This window comes from Conger conger, chromosome 13 (genome assembly GCF_963514075.1).
Source record: "Conger conger chromosome 13, fConCon1.1, whole genome shotgun sequence".
In the NCBI taxonomy this organism is placed as follows: Eukaryota; Metazoa; Chordata; class Actinopteri; order Anguilliformes; family Congridae; genus Conger; species Conger conger.
Window position 1 is genome coordinate 38,935,136 of NC_083772.1, and position 14,120 is coordinate 38,949,255.

Here is a 14,120-nt window from a genome sequence, read left to right on the forward strand (position 1 = left end):
AGGAAAAGGCCATATTCTTGTGGTTTGATTGGCTTATAAACAAGCGGCTTCTTCTGATGATCCATTATTGTGTGTACAGTATGTGGGGCTCTTATTCTAGATGGCAGACATGTTTAAAAGCGAGTGTCTGGAAAAAAGGAAATGCTCTATTTGAAAACATCACTGGTTTTTAGCATTGTTTAAACATCAAATGATTTTGATTTGGTCATCAATTTTGAGTTATTCAAAATTTTACTTAAATACCTACATTTGAAAACCATATAGCCAGTTCCCCTGCTCAACTTTGTGTCAGTTACTTCCTGTTGTTAATAAACGGATAACATGGCCATATTTACTGCCATAATGTTTTGCATTTCTCATGACCGTGTCATTATCTTAGAGAGCACTGTATCAGTATGCAGGTTCAAATATGCAATGCATTGTTTCTGACTATTATATAGGTTGTTATTCTAGTAAAATGGTCGTCACATATAATTTTTTTCCAGCCACTGTAAACAGCAGGTCATCCACTTCTAGATTTTTCTATTCTACTTCTTACAAAAGAGAACGGTATAACATGAAGATCTGCATGCATGACCTGGAGAACATACCCAATGACATTCTGACATGCAGAAAACACGCAGGCTTAGTTTCTGCTCGAAGTTTCATTAGCCTCAGCTGTTTTCCCCTCGGAATAGTAAATGATTTCACTCTGCAGTCTGTATATCTCCTCTGCTGTCAGCCCCTGCTATATCAGCCAGTGGTATCAGCACAACAAGTGCTTCCAGTGCAGTGCCAGTGTAGTGACTTACGTTACAAAGTAAAAAATAAATGTGGCCAATAACAGTCCCCTGTTTCCTGTATAACACTTGATTTTGAATGTTTACGGAGGAATGGGGGTGGAAGTTCATGGCCATGGGATATCAGTCCAAAAATACGTCTGCAGCCATGGTCCATACCGTGGGTATTACCCAATGGACTATTATAATCCCCATATTGATGAGGTGATAGACCTGATGTCTGTAACAGGAGAAGCATGGGAGGAAAAGCTAGACTGGGGAAATAGTGAACTGACACAAGATGTAGTTCTCTAGAAAAAGGAACTTTTACATGCAGTCACCGACAGAGAAGCTGGTGGCATCTCTGCTGGTTGGGCCTGGACTGTGGGCACAGCACTCTTATTGCAGCGTGCCACTACCTCCACAGGCAGTTAGGCATAACAAGAATCGCCTATGCGTTCTCAGCCCAAAGGCTTTCTGTATTCCACAGGTGAAATCACATTCTCGCAGGTATACTACCGTGCCAAAGGCATGTGCTTTAGACAGATATGCAGTACTGCTGCAATATGTGTATGTGGGGATTTAGTTGTGGAGTAGGTCAGGGACATGACATGGGTGACAAGCTGCACTGGCACACCCTCCCTTCCACTTCAACCTTCAATTTTAAATATTCAACTTTATTGTCCGGAAGGATATTTGGTCTGCAGCACGGTCCACAAGACACAACATAGGAAACATGAAGTAAATTAATTAATTAATTAATTAAAAACCGTCAGATAAGCAAACAAGCAAGACCTGAGTCAATATGCAGTGCTATATTTAGTTCAGTCTTCTTATTGCCGTTGCATCAAAGGAGTCTCTGGCATGCCCTGTTTTAGTTTTAGTGTCAGAACGGTGTTAGATGCCCCATGTTGGGCTGTGTTTCAGGTGGGTGGCACCTGGTGTGTGGTTGGTTTGGGCAGAACTGAGGCAGTGGCAATGGTGAGCATGTGTGTGTGTGTGAGACTGTGCGTGCATGCGCGTGTGTGCGTGTCTGTGAGTGTGTATGTGTACGTGCGCGCATGCTCGTGTGTGTGCATGTGTCTGTGTGTGTTTGTGTATGTATGTGTGTGTATGTGTGTGTGTGTGTGTGTATGTGTGTGCGTGTGTGTGTGTGCGTGTGTATGTGTGTGTGTATGTGTGTGTGTGTCTATGTGTGTGTGTGTGTGTTTGTGTATGTGTGTGTGCGTGTGTGTATCTATGTGTGTGTACGTGTGTGTGTACGTGTGTGTGTATGTGTGTGTGTGTGTGTGTGTGTATGTGTGTGTGTGTGTGCGTGTGTATGTGTGTGTGTGTGTGTGTATGTGTGTGCGTGTGTGTGTGTGCGTGTGAATGTGTGTGTGTGTATGTGTGTGCGTGTGTGTGTGTAATTTGCACATTGACCCATTACGGCCACGCCCTTTTCACAAGTGCTTCCAGCGCTATGGCCCCGCCCCTCCCTGTGCCTGACCGATGACACGTCTCTCAGATCAGCTGGCTGCGGCGGTAATGGAGGTGAAAAGTGACGTGTTGGAGCGGCCCCACTGAGCATGCTCACACCTGCCTCCTGATTCCCACTCCTGAGCCCCGTCGGGCTGTTTAACAGCCTGGCGTGCTGCCGTTCGGTCTATGCGGATGTCCCACTGCCAGGATATTTATAAACTGTTATAGATATTTAATACCGATGATCGCAGCCAAGCTATCTGCGTTCGCAAGACATTGGCACCCCTGTAACAAACACCGGAGTTCCAGAGAAGCCTGTGATTGGCTGTTGGCCGAGAGCAGTGTTGACCACATAGGGGTCCGCCCAATTACATGGCACTGTGGTTTCTTACCGCCAGTACAGGAACTTGGCCACCTTTGTTAATGTCAGAATATTTAGAATTGTTAATTTAGAGGATGAAGAACAAGAAGGCAATACAAGGTGTTTCAGTGTGGAAATGTTATCAGAAACTAGAAATCCTCTCACAACACTCTCACATCGCCCCCCTGCTCACTGACCTCCACTGGCTGCCTCTTATAGATGACATCAAATTTAAAACATTGATGCTTGCATACCAGGCAGGGATCAGCCCCAGCATACATCCAAAATCCTTTGGTTCCGCTACCTCTGGACGCCTGGCGCCTCCCCCTCGTCGCACCTGCACTTCCTGGTCATGACTGCTGTCTGTTCTGGCCCCATGGTGGTGGAATGACCTTCCTGTGGAGGTCAGAACAGCAGTCTTTGACCACTTTCAAACGCAGACTGAAGACTCACCTTTTTAGGCTGCACCTTTCACCTTTCTCGAATTTAGCCCTATATGCTATACTTTGATATTGCCACTTCTTGGTCAGTTTATCGGATTATTCTACAAGGTTTTTATCTATGTGACGTACTTCCCTATAGGGGTTTCAGCACACTTGTCTCTGGTAATTATTTGCATTTTATTGCCAAATTACTATCATGCAATGTCATTTCCTGCATGGGCAGTGAGCTGAATACAGGGACAGCTCATGGGTCTCACCCCTGCAGTCCCTGGGCACAAAGCTCCTAGAGCCTGGAGATCTGGGAAAGCAGAAGCATTCTGTTAAAGGCCTGGCACATATGATAGAATAGACAAACATACACATGAATACATTGTAAACACTGTGTATTGTGTAGTGTGTGTCTGTGTGTGTGTGTCAGGCCTTTAACAGAACAGGAATCCTGGGGTTTTCCACCTCTGATTAATACTGTCGCACAGTATTAAATTGAATGTTTTGGATTAAAATAATATTTGGTACTTGATTGATCTTGCCTGGTGCAATTGAGTCAACCAAGAGGTATTGGAAGTATTGGAGTATTGGAACCTATGGAACCAACCACTTAACAGTGGTATGTATCTATCTTTTCTACTGTGTGTTATGGGGAATTTGTGAACTATACTTTAGGCAGAATTGTATTTAGAGAGGTCCACGTTCCAGCTGGAGTCTTGCTTCACCTTTCATTGCTACCTCTAATTCTCACTGCCGAAGCAGGTTTCTGGCCTTAACAACAAATAAACTAATTTGGCCTTCCAGGAAAGCCAAGAAAGTCACAGCACGAGAACTCCTTTGTTGGCATTACTGAAGCAATCTGTATGTGTTTCTGTACTGTAGGCACTCTTGGGGTGTTTCTCCATATCTGTTCTTGTGTTCTCGTGAAGTTGTTTAATGTCATCTCTCACAGCCCGGGTCCGGTTCCAATATCAAGCACACGAGAAAACAAGAACGGATAAAATGCTAAGACCTGCCTTTTATCAAGGATGCATCGGATGCATTCTTGCCAAACGAGAAGGGACCCAATATACCAGCATTGCGAAATAGGAGACCAGATGAGCCAGGCAAGCTAAATACAAAGTTATTATTTTCACAATTTCTGCACTAAAATCTTTCTAGGAATAAAAATGAGGCAAGAACTATTTTATAATCGTGGTCTATAACTAAAACAGTTGTCATCAAAAACAAATGGCAATAATGCTCTTCACAAGAACACAAGAACGTTCTTGGTATTGAGAAACACCCTTGGATTCCGTGAACTCAGGAAAGCTTATTTTAAACGCACCACTAACGAGCTAACAAGCTTCTGGTGTGCAGATGGGTAATTCTAACGGGTGTAAAATTGAAACTCTACCTGTTTGCACACCTTTTGGAGGACCTGCTTGGTTATCTGTGAAATGTGAAATAACTAGCGGAACGTGCCGCTTACAGTCGCAATCCAAGTCAGAAGAAAAGACAGAACAAAGAATAAACCCACAACGAACAGACTTACTCCCAGCTCTGCCTTGGCCATTATGTGCGTGATCAATTGACTGGAAAGATGCCATAATCATTCTTGAGATTTTTCATATGCTGTTTGACAAGCCTGTTGCTTTCTTTCTGTGTTGTGGCTTCTGAAGACGTGATTTTCCTTTTTGAGACGGTGTGTTCTTATGACTACACATCCCAGACTTTCTTTAAGATCGTTGATTTTTCACCTTGCACCCAAGCTTGTCTTCATAACCGCCTTCCTCACAGTAATCTAGTACAATTTTCTCACATCCTCTTCCCTGGCAAAGAAGCTATCATGGCAGAAACTTTGAATTTCTTGATAATGGACAAGTCATTTATAGCTCTCACCCAGGTCAATGACCCCTTTTGACAGCCCCTAACTGTGACTAAGGCAACAGATATTACTGCTGGACTGTTGACTCATTTTTCTGCCTGATGGAAATGCATGTTTCTGAAAACTCAAGAGAACCTAAAACTACCAGACTGGCCAGACTATTTTCCTATTGAGTGTTAATATGAAATTCCATTATAAAAACATTATTTCAACTCTTAATAAATACCATGTCTTATCCCTTGTGTGAAATGAAGCTTGATGGAACTCATTACTCTGGCTGTAGTAGGGGACAGCCTTAAATGAAGGATATAGGGCAAAGATGAATACATAGGGCTCTTTCCAATTGTTTTATTTTTACCTCCTTGCTTCCTTTCCTTTTGTTATTTCCTCCTAAGTCCACCCATCGGAGAACATAAGGAAAGTACACATAGAGAAATCAAGACAACGTGAATTAGGCAAATGGAATGTCATTGCTCTTTCGACATGATGGGGAGAGGCAGATCCACAGGTTGATCATATATACTGCTGCAAAGGAGGCGCTTATGTTTTCTTGCCTAAGAATTCTTCTGGAGCCTCCTAGCTCCTAGCTCCTTCAAGGAACATTTAACAGATTGGAATGTCCTTACAGATGGCGCCCCTTTCTGGGTCAGACGAGGAATGAGACTCACAGGGATACATAAGCAATTGGACTGAGCCCATAAAGTTCTCAGTTTAGATGTACAGCTATCTCACTGAACGACAACAGCCTTCATATGTAAGGCCGAGCAACAGGATGTGTAATATTCTCTTCATACAGCTTCTGTTTTCTGCAACATTGTGTGGAAATGAATGACATGCTCCTCATATATATCTGATAATTTGAAATAAATTATAAACTTTTAAACTTGGGTGATTTTTATTTAGCAACACTAACTAGTTATTTTGTTAGCAAAATACATTTCCCCTCAAAACCTGTGTAAGCCATAGGGGTGTGTTCACACATGCACCTCAGATGTTAAGTGTGATAACCCACTATTCAGCCCATGAAACAAATTATAATTTCTTCAGCTTTTGTGCTCTCTCGCTTACTCTCTTTGTCTTTCATCTTTCATTCTTTTTAGACAATATCAGCTTTCAATTCTGATTTATTATCAGCTTGCTAATGGTATTGTTCAGGGTTGCTGGGTGGCTCATCCTGTCAAGGCGCTATTCTAGTGCATTGACCATGACAGCCTCAGTATGCTCTAGTGTTGCCCACGGACAGTTTGAGAAGGATTCAGTCAGCCAGGATTACTGCCAATCATTGCTCACTGGCGACCCCCTCTGGTATGCACTAACATCACTGGGTCTTTGATCATCGGTACATGAACAGTCTGACAGATTTAGGGAGAAATAATACTTACTTTAGGAGCACATGTACCCATGCAAACTGGTATATTAAGTTTCTTTTCTTAGCCAGAGTGTTACCCATCTTCTCAATTCACTGAAAAGAAACTAGGTATAATGTTCCTTTTTCGTATCTCCACTGGTGGAGAAAGCCCCATTGCTTTCAAAGTTCAACTGCAGCAACTACCTGCCCATGAGGAGGGCTACCCTGCCAGTTTTACCTTTAATAGAAAATTAATTACCCTCTCTTTTAAGCTCAGCATTCTCACTCAGAAGCCCGGCGCTCCTCTCTTGCGTGTTATGGAAATTAAATTATAGCATAATGTCACTTACTTTATTATACTGAAAGGCTATGAATATGAATCAGCCTGCTGTTGTCATGGCAATGCAAATCCAAAACCTGGAAGTAGCTGTTTTATTGCTGTGCCATGAGCAGCTGGGGTGGGTGGCATGTGTGTGTGTGTGTGTGTGTGTGTGTGTTTGTGGGGCAAGGGATTGTGGGTAATGAGTCTCACTGCTCCTATTTCATGGCCTTGGTTAACATCACAGGAATTGGAGCTTGTGCTTAGATCATTCCCCCGAAAAGGGAGTATTTGCTTTTATTTGTGCTACAACTAGGGTTGCCAGACGTCCGGTTTTTGACTGGAATGTCCAAAGTCTGGTTTGTGGTCTCAACCACACAATGTAATGTCCGATCTGTGTAATTGATGGAAGAAATTAACCAGTAGTTTGCAATGGATCTGTGTGTCAAAGACTCCCCAAACGGCAGTACAGAGATTCCGAGGGGGAAATACCCCACCCGTACACCACCCCCCTTCGACAGCGCCCAACCTTATTCACAATTATGCTTCCAGCTCTCCATGTTGTCTGGTTTTTGAATAATTCTAAATCTGTTATCCCTGGGCACTACTGAAGCAAAATTCCATCCCCACACCATGCAAAATAACAGCAAATTACTCATTATTAATGAATGGCTGAGGTTTCCATGTGGGTTTCATTGCCAGTTTTCACCCCTTAAATCTTCCGTCCCCTGTAAATAAAGTGCGATGTGGCTTTGAACCTATAGTAGGTACTCTGAACCCAGAGAGGCATGTGAAGAAATTAGAGGGGAAATAACAGTTTGCGTTTTAACAGTTTTAAATTAGATTCTTCTCGCTGTGTTTGCAATATGCCAAAGGTATTTCAAACAAATCCCATTAAACTTGCTAGGTTTCCTGCTGGCAGAAAAGAGTCTATCTTTACATCAAAGTAGGTAGATTTTACTGTACATGCAGTGACTTCATCAGACGCTGTTCACAGAACTCAAAAGGAATAGACAAATCTCACACTGTCAATCACACTACAGCAGAGAAATAAGAAAGCCAACTGGCTGTAGTATTGTGACCATGTTACGGGCATATTTTTGTTTGCCAGTTATTTATATTTGCCATATGAATCTTTTAGCATGGCTTATGACATATCATAGGCAACAGTACATAGAGCTTAGTTTACAAAAGCAAGATTGCAATAAGCAATAAGTGGTTGTCACTCAGTATATTAGAGAACACATCAATATGGATTGCCTTCTGTCATATCAGTTTCGATAGCGCTTTTATCAACCCAGAAGTAAAATGGAGTAGGAGTTTTTTGCGATTGACTTGTGAAGATCTCTGTGAGTCTGTGTTGATTGGATACTGCTGGTGGTGATTCTCTTGGTGGAGGGCCTGGAGTTTGCGGGTTCGACTGCCGACCGATGTGGTGGGCCGGGGCTACAGGAATGCTAATGCTTCCTCTGCGGTTTGCAAGGCAACACAGCGATTAGCCCTCCGGTCCCCCGGGGGGAGCTAGTTCTAATTCACTTTGACGTCAACAGGAAGGGCAAGACAAGTCTCGGGAGGAGTGGGGAGGGGGGGGGGGCATAGCAGGGCCAGACAAGCTTGGGTAGCTGCTAGAAGGATTACAGGGATAAAATGTTTTCTTTGTAACACGGAGAAACCGGAGAAACCCTCCCCCAAAAGCCACCCACATTCTCGCCATGACCCCGACAGTGGTATCCACGGACGGCAAGGGCCTCTGTCCTCTCCCTCCTATTCACATCCTGTACACACACAGTGCCCGATTCAGCTGTATCAGCACAGCGCTTGCAGACTATCAGAGCTAAAGAACACTATCTCATTACTGCTTTAACTGCGGGTCAGGAAACTCTCCGAGGTCGTGGAGAGTACACTAAGGATTCAGGAAAAGGTCGCAATTAACCCTGGCTGTGCCCAAAACAAATAGTGATTGTTGCCTCCTCTCTCTGCTTTTCCGTTTCATTTCCCACCGAATATGAATTATGGTTCTGTATCTTATGATTAGCCTGGTTAGGTGAGCAAAGCTTGTCTGAATTGTGTCCGTTGTTTTGCAGAGGGAATTGTGTAGCAGAAAGGAGTCCATAGTGCTGAGAAGACTAAAGGCTGAAGACAACAATTTTCTCTACTGACAATGAACTAACCGTAAGTAATCTTTCCACATTTTCTGTTTCAGTGTATAGAATATCTATGTCAGATAATGAATTGCTTTTACATAGTCTTTCACATTATTAAAATGCTTTATGATGTGGAGGAGGGCCTACTTGACCACTGTCGTGTTGTGCCTATCGTTCATTCTTGGGCTTGTGTGTGTGAATGTCTTTAAACTGTTTTGGTACACACATAATATAGCGATTCGTGCTGAGTTATCTGTTCAAGGTAGGACAAATCATTCCCATATTCCTCTCCTACCTTATCATATACCACGGCTGAGTTAAACAAACTTGGTTGGATTGTGAACATTGATGTGGAAGTCTAAGATTCCAGCATAAGATTCCAGGTTTTAATGCTAATATCTGTATGGAGTAAAACAACTGAGATAGACCAGTCTGAATTAGGAATCAAAAAGAGAAAAAATGGCCAGGAGTGAGGTATCGCATAGGGGTACCACAAAATGACAAAAAAAAAGGTTACGGGGTGTCAAGCCCCAACGTAGGGGGCAGAAAAAGAGACAGGCTTCCTTAATTGAGTGTGAAGGCAGCTGGCCGCTCCACACTGTTCCTGCCCCCCCATCACCCCCACCTTCCTGACCCGGCCGCATGCAAGCACGACCGCCCGCTCCCACCCCCCCCCGCCCCCCATCCTCCCTAGGGCCCCGCTGAGTATTGTTTTACGGATAATTTTGTTAGCCCTAACGAGATTCCGCTAATTTAATCTCCTCCTCCTGGCTGGGAACCCCCCTCTGCCTTCAGCCAAATCCATTGTTTGTGGATCTTTCTTAGACAAATAAACCTTTTCCTTCTTCAGCTGTGGGGAGCGCGCAGGAAGGCCGCAACTCTGCTAAAGCCCTGCGCCCCTCCCCCATTTCGCGCGTTAGCCTGGAATACCGAGTACCGCGTGGTAATAAGCCGCTGTCCATGCGCCCATTGTCTCCATTTAAAGACTTTTAAAGGCGGCATTAAAGTGATAAAATCTTTTATAAGCCGTGTTGGACACTTCCCTCGTCCTCCTTGTGATGACTGCGCTTTCCTGCCCTCTGTGAGCAGCCAATGTCAGTCACTCTCTGAAACCGTGCCGTGCGTCACTGTGACCAGTCTATATTTGACCAAGGCTGGCAGGGCCATGTACATTGGACAAGTGTGTGTGTTACAATGCACTGTAGGTTTACTGCAAAACTAGACTTATACTGAAATACTGAAAAACCACTGTGATAATGAGATTGTTGTTCATTAGTTCACCTAGCTGCTTCAAGCCTGAAATATTAAGTTCCATATTCAATATGAAAATATGAAATACTAATAAAAAATGGTATATGGTGAGGTTTATGATATTATGTCAGATCTATATATTTGACACAATATTTTAATAACTTTAAAGTTTTGGTTCTGGTTATGGGTTGCCCCAATGTCACTGAATATAACAAGTAAGTATCTTCAATATCGAATGCACAAAGGAACATTTTTGATATTTTATAACTGCAACTTGACCAAATATTTCTATCCTCTCACTTAAAAGAGTGGCCAGTTATTATAGTGGGGAACTTTTATGATCCAAGTTCTGACCCCTGAAAAGCCAGAACATTGTGTCCATAGCAGTAACCAGCCTTGGGAATTCTGATTGGTCTAAGGAGACTTTGAGAGCTGTTGTGGGAACTGATATCTGCATTCCCCAAATTTGAGGTGAAATGGCCTTCAATCTCTGCCCACCTGTCTACCCATTGCTGTCCACCCGGCCTGCCTCGTGCCCTAAGGGATTCTGGGAAGGGTGGCCAGCCCTGTCATCGATCAAGTTTCTGTCACCTGTCCTTCAGCTTAGAGAACTGAGGAGAGAAGGGAGATGACAGGTTGTTTGTCACTGCCAAACTCCACCCCGCCCCTCCTCCCCCTTTCCAAAACAATATCCATAAGATTTTTAAAATACTTTTAAAATGTCCTCCTTGCCTCCTGGATACTGGCCTGCACCACTGGTGAAGATGCAACATAATTTGGTTTTGACTATGAATATGCACTCTCTGTTGTTGCCTTCCTAGTGTTTCTGACTTCTTGAGCCATTTTCAAGCATTAACATTATCTTCATTCATCATCTTGTGATTTAATATTTTTCCATTCATCAGCTGCTGGAAGATGCACTGTGAATGCTTACACACAGTATGCTTTATTGTTTAGTTAACTCAAGTCAGCTACCTCTAGTGCATAAAGAAGGATACACTCTAAGAAGAGATGTGTCATTTTTAACACATATTGTGTTGATCTTGACACAGTAAATGGTAAGGGTTGAAGAATAGTGACCATTTTATTTTGGGTATGTTATTTTTAAGCTTGTGTCAAGAAAAGGGGCCGATACTTAAACCCAGGAAGCATTTTAAAAGAGATTTTGTCATTACTGTGCCAATGTTAATGAAGTTTGACATGTGATGATAATTAATTGTGGAATTGTATGCTTTCCTGGTGGACATGCAAATAAATATGTTCAGAGAGGCTTTTAGTGTTCTGAAAATGGAAATGGTAAACCTTGCATTAGGCTGTTTTTGCTTGACCCATTGATGTGACTTTACCTGCAGTTCTCCACTAAGTATTCAATGCATAATTTCTTAGCATAATTAGATGAATACCATACAGCATATTACAGTAAGTCAACCCAGTAAAAATATCCTCTGAGCACATAATTGTGTAACATTTATGCGCTTAATCGTTAAATCTGTGTCATAACCTTTATCCTGCGGTATGTCCTCCATTGAGCGCCAAGTGGACCCCGTCTTCCCCGTTTTTATAAGGGGAATTTAGCTAATTAGCCTTTGAGCTCAGTGCTCTGACCTTCTGCTGTACCCTAAACCATTTAACCAGAGACCCACATCTCCTCCTTGTGTATCTTTACCAAATATAATCCTAATTATGTTGATTTAGCTCAGTCGCCCCATATTTTTTGTATTTACGTGTCCCTACTGGTGTCTCCAATTGCTCTCACCGCCTGCCAGTAATTGTCTCCTCGCTAATGGCCGTCAGGCAGTCGTTCGGAATGGGGCTGAGGGGCTATTGCCCTGACTTCATTAGGAGCTAATGGGATTGTATTTGGTGGCTGGGCTCATCATCATGAAAGGCCAAAATCCAATAGCAACCTACAGGATAGTCTGCGTTTGGTTTCACAGCATTTTGCTTATTTATTATAATGTTTTTATTTTTATGATGTTAAAACCAAAATGGAAAATGTTACCCTTCACAGCAGAAATAATGTAGTAATTTAATTATGCATGATTATGAATACTGCTCCGAATTACAGCTGCATCTTTCCATTTGTGTCGTTATGCATGCATGCATGCCCCTGTTGCCATTCAATATGTTATGTAAATCTTTTTTTCTGACATACTGAAGACCAGATATTGAATGTAGCTTACATCCAAAAAAGTATAAATATGTAATGCCAAAGGCAAGTCTTAATTAAATACTTCAGAGCCACCATACATTCTGTAATGCTCTAAAATACAGTGCATGGTTAAAAATTGAGAGAAAGAAAACGCCTTTACTATTTCATTAATGTCAGGTTTGGGGGACAGAGAAACCAAAAGCAGACGCAGGGGTAACGTGCAAAAGGCAGGCTTTATTAACAAGGGGCAGACAAGAATGTAATCCAAAAAACAGGCAATGGTTGAAATCAATCAATCAATCAATTTTTATTTGTATAGCGCTTTTTACAAAGGGCCTTTGTAACAAAGCAGCTTTACAGAGAAACCAGGCCCCAAGAGTACGCCGAGGGCAACAGTGGCAAGGAAAAACTCCCTGGCAACAGGAAGAAACCTTGAGCAGAACCTGGCTCAGTAGGGGAACCCATCTGGCGCTGGTTGAAACCGGTTTGTAGAGAGAATGGTTTTAAACAGAAAACCAGATTAATACATTATTAGATTATTAAAGTACATAAATGTCCCAGGCAGAGCGTAATCATAAAACAGGCAGTTCAATAACCAAGGAGACAGACCAAACCAGCAAAAGTGCAAAGCAAAATTCAAAAAACACAAAGAGTCAAAATCCAGGCAGAAAAATCAAAAACTGAGCAAAACCAGACAGAATACCACAAGGGCAAAGGCATGGGGAAGAGGAAGCTAGAACCAGGGGAAAGGAATACAAGGGCAGAAAGAGACAAACTAGAAAAGTGAAACTGAAAAGGACAGGTATAAATACACAGGGGAATAAGACAACCTAGGCGGGGCATGGGAGTGAGGGCGGTCTAATAAATAAACATCAGGTGAGACATATGAAAGGGCAATCACACAATGATGAGGGGGAAACGAAAACGCGGGACTGGATTCACTGACACACATGTAATACAAACGACTCCGGATTAGGGAGTAGACAATTGCACAGACTTAAGGAATGTAGTGATAGTTAGAGACTAGGTGCTCTGCACTTTGCAAAATTAAGGCTGGCAATCAGAGATAGAACAGGGAGGTGGAGCTACAGAGCAGTACAGAAATACAGAATGTTTATATGTTAGTTATGTGATTAAAATATAAATACCCAAAACTAGTGAATGTTAGTTTGTTAGTTAGATGAACATATTAGTGCGTTAATATAATTAGTACTGTACAAATTCTGTGTTAGTTGGGATTAGTATATTAGAGCTATCTGCAAACATGAATGGAGAGAAAGCAGGAAGTCAGAAAAGCAAGAATCATGGCAAACCGGAAAATTCCAAAAACACCCGTATAGTGAATCATGCAGACAGGGAAGTGACTCGGACGCAGAACAACATAAAGACACAGACATCCCAGGGGAACACGAGTGCAAATACTTTGTTTTTTGAACCACAGTGACTAACAGCTAGTCCTTCACTGAAATGAACAAAAAGCAGTAAGTATAACTGAAGGGCCAGGCACATTTTTTATATTGTAGATAGAATTTTGGCTTTAGATCCAATCGAGGTACGGGTCTAGATAGTTTTATATAGTTTTACTTTTATTCACCAGCATCATTTGGTTGTAGTTAAAATATGGTGGTTAACAATTAATTTTGTTCAAGGAAATCACTTTCTATTTCATTATTTCATGATTTGTTGCTCCTCGTTTCACAACTTTCAAAATATGTGTTCTTGCAAGGTCTAGCAGAAGGGCCTTAAAACAGTGTGGTCTTTTTGATGGCCAGGGAGAAAGCTCTCCAAATGTGACACTTAAAGTGTGATTTTTTACAACCGAACGACCTTGGCTTTTGGGTTATTTGTACTCAAAACTTTGGTTGTGAGGACAATTTCTAAAGCAGAAACTTATATAAGAACGATTTCTGCACAGATATGAAGCAACTGTCTCTCTGTCTGTCTATCTACCTATCTACGCACCTACCTATCTGCACTCGGCTTCAGAATTATTGGCTTGATAAATATGCACAAAAAGTGCTGTAAACT

At 42.3% G+C, this 14,120-nt stretch overlaps 1 protein-coding gene across 3 annotated transcripts in view; it reads left to right on the forward strand.

The window, feature by feature from the left end:
- The window catches only part of pknox2 (pbx/knotted 1 homeobox 2), a 62,184-nt gene that overhangs the window by 9,256 nt on the left and 38,808 nt on the right, over positions 1-14,120 (forward strand). For all 3 annotated transcript variants that reach the window (XM_061217048.1, XM_061217050.1, XM_061217049.1), the window contains exon 2: positions 8,630-8,717. The gene's annotated coding sequence lies outside the window, so the exon portion shown is untranslated. The remainder of the gene's footprint in view (positions 1-8,629; positions 8,718-14,120) is intronic.